This window comes from Mustela nivalis (assembly GCF_964662115.1).
Source record: "Mustela nivalis genome assembly, chromosome: 11".
NCBI lineage: Eukaryota > Metazoa > Chordata > Mammalia > Carnivora > Mustelidae > Mustela > Mustela nivalis.
In genome coordinates this window covers 61,454,942-61,463,252 of record NC_139030.1, presented here as the reverse complement: position 1 = coordinate 61,463,252, position 8,311 = coordinate 61,454,942, and the positions used below count along the sequence as shown (strand labels likewise).

The 8,311-nt window shown below is 37.3% G+C and overlaps 1 pseudogene across 1 annotated transcript; it reads right to left on the bottom strand.

Moving 5' to 3' along the window:
• Window positions 1-3,577: 3,577 nt before the first annotated feature.
• LOC309843976 (proteasome subunit alpha type-2-like) lies at window positions 3,578-7,913 on the bottom strand (annotated as a pseudogene). The gene is made up of 4 exons: window positions 7,818-7,913; window positions 4,773-4,912; window positions 4,451-4,560; window positions 3,578-4,340 (listed from the first exon to the last, which is right to left on the bottom strand). The product of its transcript is annotated as a proteasome subunit alpha type-2-like (transcript).
• Between the last annotated feature and the right edge of the window lie 398 nt (window positions 7,914-8,311).

Genomic DNA, 8,311 nt, shown 5'->3' with positions numbered 1-8,311 from the left:
CCCTGCTCTCTCTCTCTCCTTTCTTTTGCAAAAATAAACAAACAAAAAATATTTTTTAAAAATATTTCCAGTTCTATGATACACTGTACAAATTGGAGTATAATATAAACCATAGATCAGGACTACTGCTGATGACTAAAATTGGCTTAAGGAAAAAAAAAATGTGGAGAAGAGAAGAAGATATTGCTTCACAAATGGCAAATTCTTCAAGCATTGGGAAGTTCACACCCAGCTGGCATTCAAATCATGTTGACAGAAATCTGTCTTTTGGTTATATCTTGGCCCAGAATTGGCTTCATTCTCAGGCAGGCTCCCCTCTGTGGTGGCAAAATCACCATCCCAAGTCCCATACTCCTATCCTGCCAGACCCTCAAACCCAGAGATAAGCAAGTCTTTTTCCTAATAATCCTTGCAGTAAACCTGGGTTACTAATTTATTCACGTAGCAAATATTCAGCACAGAGTAAGTATTAAGCGGTGTTCCAAGCTTAGAGGAAACAATAACTGTAAACAAAATAAACAGGGTAGCTGCCCTCCAGGAGCCCGTAGTCTAGTGGGGGAAACACACATTAGACAAATACAGAAATAAATATGTAAAATTATTCACGATAAGGGCTACTTAGAGAGGTAAAGCAGGGTAAAGGATCGAAAGTGACTCACCCACCCAGCTTGCAGCATCTGCTCATCCCTGAAGCATTTAGCAGAACTGTTTGGGTAAGACTAGAATCCATGACTGTGTCTGTACCAAAGAGAGTCCTCTTGGCACCCCCCAAATCACCCAGGAGAAGAATATGGAATACAAATAGCTCCCCCACGAGAAACTCCTGATGCTGTTATGAGAAGGAGGCCTAGCTTCTCAACTGACAAAATGAACCAGACCTCACTGGATTATAAGAACTATCCAGTGTAAACCCTTCTCACGGGCATGAAATAGTTCACACGGCCTGGGGATAATAAAAGTTACGCGTGCCAGGTTTGAACGCCCATGTGAAAAAGGCCTGGAATGATGGCTAGGATTTAGATAAAGATTAGGAAGGATAATAGAGTGATAGGAAAGGGACCCAAATCTGAAGAGTTTGGTGTTTGCAGGAGTGGGTCTATAGGGGAAATGAGCCCAAGATTGTAAATGAAGATGTGGTTGCACTTGGAAAGGCCTTGAAATGTTCACCCGGTAGGCAGAGAGGAGACGTTAAGGGGTTTTCAAGAATAACATTACTGACATCTGCTTCAAACTTCCAACAGTGCCCAGGACTGGTTGGAAAGGAGAGTGAAAGGAAGGAAAGACAGCCTGGAAACCTGTTGTAAAGGTCTAGGTCAGTGTCTAGGTGAGAGATCAACTCTGGGTGAAATATAATGGGAACACGTGTCATATGTGTTTTTGATGTTTCAAGAGGGGGTCATTGGGAAATGGTTCTGCTCTTCCCCGTGGAATGCACACAAAAAACGGGAATGAGGACTGACTAGTACAAAGGGGTTGACAGAGAATTAGAAACATAGTATATTGGGTCAGAGATTCTGCCAGAACCAAGTTATAAGGCCCAAATAAAAGTGAAAAATGCAATCTAGGGCTTGGGGAGAGGTTGGAGCTGATGACTTAGCTTTAATAATGACCTGAAGAAAAATGATTGTTAGAGCCATCAGAATGGGATAAAATCCCAGCTCGCTTCTTAGACCTTCGCAGACCCTCAGCTCCCCAAGCTCTAAAGGTGAAAATGTCCCAGCGCTCAGTCTTTGTAACCCTTCTCACATCTAACCACACTCTGGTGACTTGATTCAAGCCATATGGTTTTAAATGTGATCAAGCTCAGACCATGCCCCTGAATACCAGAATAAGATATCCAACTACCTGCTCAGCACCTCCCCTTGGACATCAAATAGGTCTTTTGAACTTACCTCCAAAACCAAGTTCATTTTCCCCCAACCCTCCTCATCTCAACAAATGGCACCTCCATTTATCCAGTTATTCCAACCAAAGATTTTGGAGTCATTCTTCACTCTTCTTGCTGTAATATAGCACATGTAAACTATCATCAAATTCTATCACCTATGCTCCAGTCAACTCGGGCTATTTCATATAAATGGAATCATACCAGATGTGATCTATTGTGTTCTTTCTCCTAGAATCATGCTTTCAGGGTTTATCCACATGGCAGCATGTGTCAGTACTTTGTTCCATTTTGTGACTGAACAATACTCCATTAGACTGATATAACACATTTGCTTTATCTGTGTATTCCTTGATGGACATCTGTGTGTCTTCCACCTTTTAGCTATCGTGTGTAGTGCTGCTATGAACATTCCTGAACAGTTTTGTTTGAAGACCTGTTTTCAATTCTTTGGAACATACACCTAGGCATGGAGTTGCTGGATCATATGGTAATTCTAGGTTTAACTTTCTGAGGAACGGTCAAACTGCTTTCCACAGTGGTTGCACAATTTTAGATTCCCACCAGCAAGATACAAAGATATCAGTTTCTCCACATCCTGCCAACACTTACTTTTTTTCCCACTTTTATAACCAGTCTAGTGGGTGTTAGGTGGTGTCTCATTGTGATTTTTATTTCCATCTCCCTAATGATTGATGACATTGAGTATCTTTAGTTACAGTGGCTGGCAATTTGGATATCTTCTTTGGAAAAATGTTTACCCATTTTTTAACTAGGATGTTCATTTTTCTTGTTAAGTTGTAAGAATTTTTTATATATTCTATATATTAGACTCTTATCAGATATACGATTTGCAAATATTTCTCCAATTCTTTAATTATATTTTCATTATTTTGATAGTGTCCATTGATGCATGAAAATTTTCAACTTTGATGAAACCTAATTGATCTACTTTTCTTTTGTTGCTCGAGCTTCTGGTGTCATATATAGGAATTCGTCACTTAATCTGAGGTCATAAATATGTATTCCTATGGCTTCTACTAAGAGTTGTATAGTTTTAACTCTCACATTTTTGTTTTTTGATCCATTTTGGCTTGATTTTTTTACGATGTCAGATAGGAGTAATCATACTATATCCTGTAATTTAGTTATTTACTCTGTTTATGTCCCATATCTTCCACTAGAATATAAGCTCCACTAAGGCAGAAAGGTATTTTGTTCAATCCTCTAGCTCTAGCCTGACGACATAGCAGAGGGACATTATTTGTGAAATGAATAAATTAATTGGCCAAGGAATGTTCCAAAGGGATGGCAGCTAAGATGATCTTATATCAGTATATTGCTATGTAAAAGATTGTCCCTGATGGAAAAAGTTCAATATATTTTACCACAGTTCTACAATAATGTGCTATAAACAAAATAGCTCATTTGATTTTTGTTCTATAAAAAGCAAAGTCACTTGAGATTTTTTTCAAGTTTCTTTTTCCTTATAACTTGGGGGGGAGGGAAGAAAAGAAAATAAAAAATCTCATACAACATTTGGAGTTTGCCTCTATGCATTTTTTTTATTTAACAGTTTATTATAATTTATAAGTGTCATTTTAAAAACATCATCAAACGATGCAGAAATAATATGCAAAAAGTCTGTAAAAAAAAACCATACTTTAAACATGTTTAAGTAGGGGGATTCTCTGAAATTCTGGGTTTTTCAATCCCTTTGTTATTAGGCTATGGAAGCCAAGCAATGCTTAACTTCAATGGGAGTAAGCCTCCTGGATCTGGCATTGCAGATTCCCACTTTTGTGCTGTCTTCGGTCATTTGCCCTTAGAACTTTCCTTTAGGGTTAATCTGGCTGTATGATTAGCATCTTCAAGTTCCAGGTCTTCATTATATCTTTTCTAGAGGAAAGTCTTCCCATTGACATAGTTCTTTCCCATTGCTGTGGCTTTCTAGGCAAAGTAAGCCCCAGATAGCTCTGGCTGAAATAAATATGTTTGCCCCTCATTCCAACCACAAATTAGTACAGAAACTCCAAATGGATGAACACTACCTTAGTGTATTCTTACATAACAGAAGCTACTCTCTGTACCAGCTGAGCTGTGGGAACGGGTTCTTGGTAAATGAGATAGTGTTGCTGAGCTAGTTTTCGAGTTCTGTATACGAGCACTCTGTCATCTGGGCCCATGCTATTATACACCAAGCCTATATGGCTGGCAATTGGTTCCATGTTGTGTATACTTTACTCATCTTACAGAATGGATTTCTGTTTCTTCCCAGTTGCTAATACCACACCATTTGCAGCTTTAATTCCCACCGAAGGAGCTCCTCCACCTACACCCGCCCAAACATTTTCAGTCTGGACAGGTGTACCAGACAGGCTGAATGTAGTCTGAGAAAAGCTGTAACTGCACTCCATCTTTACCTGGAGTGCCCCGGAGTTTGCTTTTAAAGAGCCTTGTATCAAATTGCATCTTGATCACCTTGGATCTTCAAGTGCCCTAGAAGGACCCATTGGCCAATAACTCGATGAAAATTTGATGTTCAGAGTCATAAAGAATGAATACGTAATTTTGGAATTTCATTCACTGTAATTTTTTCATTTACTGAGAACGTGTCAGATACTGTGGTAGGTGCTAATGGGAAAACACGATTCAAGCGCTCCTCAAAGTTTGTCCTAGTGTTCACCATAAGGAAGACAAACACATGCATTATTAAGCTATGCCCTTAATGTTAGAAAGAATGAAAATATGCAGTCCATTACTAAAAACACTACCACTAGACAATACGGCATGCAAAGTGCCCAGGAGCTGGTGCAGAATATAGATGTATGCTTGCCATTCCCTCTCAGGGACAGTTTGTTTCCTGTGGACGTTGAGGATCACTTACCTCTCTGAGCACTCCTCTCCTTGTCCTCTGAAATCTCCTTGCACTTTGTTCACACCAAGGTTGAGCCTTCCTTCACTATGCTTTGGCCTGTGTAGTCTATCTACCAATGACCTGAGGAAAAGGGAACAGACTTCCAGATTCTGAAAAGAACACAAAGGAAAATTGCCCTTACTGGTCTAGCTTCCATGAAAATAATTCATAACACAAATCAAGCCCTTTCCTGCTGAGATTGGTTATCCCCATTACAGAACTCCTTTGTTATTATACTACAACAATATCTTTCTCTTTTTTCTGCATTAGCAAGCTAAACAGAGAGCAAGCAAAGAACTCAATTTTCCTAGTTATAAATGGCCCAGGACCTTGGGAATTGATGGGTATGTGAGCCTCTCCCCAAAAAGTAAGAAAAGAGTATCAGAAAATCCCATTTTTCATAATAATATCAACTTTTGGTGCTACTCATGTCAACCCTAATAAACGGTAAATCAAGGTGAAGTTATTTACCCCAAACCAGGGCTAACGATCTGCTGGCCCTAGCTCAGAGAGCATATTGGTTCATTTGAGCCTATGGTGATTCTAACTGATTGCTAATAAGATGTAACAGTTGATAAACATTTTAAATACTGCTTGTGGATCACCTTAAGAACACAATTTTTGGAGGATAGTTCTCCAAAGAATTAACAGGAAAGAAAAAATGAAACCAAGCTTTACTAAAATAAACTAAATTCTATTGCTAGAAATTTAAATTTAGTTTATTGTAGATACTAATAAAAGATCTCATTTACCCCATTTTCTATGGAAAACTCCAAAGCAATTTTGTTGGCACTAGGTAAATAACCCACTGAGGCCATGAAAATCTATCTAGGCCTCTACTTTCTTTACACAGTGGAGAAATTTAATGCATTTGGAAAACAAAATGGAATCCAACTTTCAGTAATAAAACTAATTCCTCTTTAATTGTTGAAAGCTCTATCTCTTCAAAATCCAAATGAGTCTTAAAAGTTGATCACTAATAGGGCATAAAAAGCTCCAAGTACATAAATGAACTGAACATCTATTGTGGAAACTCTTTCTTAAAGTGAAAAAAACAAAAGCAGCTCACAGATTTTAATAAAAGTAGATTACTTCCACCTATAAAGAATCTGGTTTTCCTCTGAACTCATCCACTTCATTAAAAATTTGTTAGATATCTTGTGTTATATTTAGTACCACATGCATATACCGAGGTGAAGGGGAAAAAAAAAAAGAAACTGATTTTACTGGGAGAGGGATCCAGAGGGAAGAAAGTAATCTTACCAAATAATATTAATTATTACCATCTTACCAAATAATATTAATTTCATCTCCTCTGGTTCAGAATCATTCATTTCTGGTAATTATGAAAATAAATCAAAGTTCAACTCCCTTTCAAGGTATCTTTTCCTTCCCAAGATGGTATCTGGGTGCAAAGCAAAGCTGGCCACCCCTCATAGCATTGAAAAAGGGATTTTGTGCTCTACTTCCCTTTTGCTGTTTCATCCTACTAGCCTGTAAGGAGCAAGCAGCCTCTGTACTCACTGGTTCATGCTAAAGTGGTTGCAGTTTAATTTGCCTATTCTGTTCCCTCCTTAGGGAAAGGAACCGTAATTTCTCTCAGGAAACTTGTCCATCCACCTGCTCTCCAGGATCTCCTTCTTTTCTCTCTGGTGTTAAAAATCTCCCATGGCCTGGCCCTGATGCCCGCTTAATCCCCAACATTAATATCGTCCTTCTTCACTCCTCAACTGGAGATATGTGGCATTTTTCAAATCCTTTCCATCACATGTGAGAAAGAAGGATACTCATAGAATTATTTTTGGTCCCTTTTAACCTAAATATCCTATGCAACCATTTCTGTTCTGAGATGAGCAGGTGTTCAAAGAAACTATATTCAGAATTACAGCCGAGCAATGTACATCTCCAGAAATGCAACTGAGATGGACTATAACTTGACTAATATCCCCTAAATTTGTGTAATGCTCACAAGTACATGGTGACCTATAGTGACAGTCTTATTCCCAGAGTTCCCAAGAGGAAAGGAGGCACAAAACTCCATAATTTTGGTTTCTATCTCAATTATATATTTTCTTCATTTCTTCCGTCTTTCTATAACTAGGACCAAGGCTAAAGAGAGCTGTCTGGGATATATCTCTTTCCCCCGGTTCTTTAAGGTTTCTATACTTTCATACAACCAGAACAACAAAAAAAATTTTTCCCCTGCTGTTTGGATAAGAACATTTTTTACATGTCTTATAATCTCCATACACTATCCTTTATAAGACTCTAAGATCTCCAAATATATATATATATATATATATATATATATGTATATATATACATATATATGAAATTATATTTACATATATATGAAACTATATTTACAGTTATATCTAGGCAAACTTCTGAGACTTTAAACACTATTTTCTTTCTCAACAAAGTTTGTTTTTTAATACTATTTTTCCTTAACTTAAAATTACTTTAGAAACTTAAGCATGAATTACTACTTCTTTGTTTTCTCTGAGTAGTCCACAGGTTCCAAAGATAGTGGAATCACAAGGCAGAACGATTGATGGGATATAAAAAATAAATAAAGTAAATTTTTTTAACATTTACTATACTGGACTTTAAACTTCTTGAGGATAGTGTTTATGATAAATTTGTTTTGGTGTTAACCTGAGTATATATATTGATTAAACCTGGATTAGTGTTTAAGGGAATTAAAGAAACATGCTCTTTCTTAATCTAATCTAGATTCTGATCTTAATAAAGACTGAATAGAGAAAGAATTTTTTTCTCACTTAAATGCTGTGGAAACTTTGTATGTACACCTATAGGAGAAGAATTTGGATGAGAAAGGCTAGAGAGAGAAATTTCATGTGAAATAAAAAAGGACAGAAGATACTCCAGTACCCAGGACTTGCTGATATGGGGAGAATGAGAAAATTGAATAGAACTTAAGAAAGAACTATTTGTTCTTCCTCTGTGCTAGATCTCTAAGCAGACCAAGCTTTCGTAGGAGAAGGACTATACTTGAGACATGGCTATCAGGGTTTCCCTTTTCTTTTCATCAAACCCTCCAAGCTTTTGCTGTTTCAGGAAGTTTGCACTAGCATTTGCATAGCTCATTGCTATTTATCCTACAGGTTTTCCCTCAAATGTCACCTCCTCCTAAATTTGTCCCTAACCACCTGATAATCTCTGACCTCCTGTGCCCAAATCTCATTATTCTGTCACATCACTTATTTTGATTCTTTTTTACATGTACTAGTTTTTCATGTACTTGTTATTTGTTCGCTTTCTGTCAAACTCCTCAACTCCTACACACATCATTTTCTAGCATGTAATATAGCTAATTTAATGTCTAAGCTAGTTATTTTATCTGGGAGAACATGGATAATAATAGTACCTGTCTCAAAGTGTTGTTTAGAAGGCATTAAGGAAATAATACATGTAATACAATTACACATAGTAATTTGACACATAGTAAGCTCAAAAAACAACTATCGTTACATAAAAGAATGAAC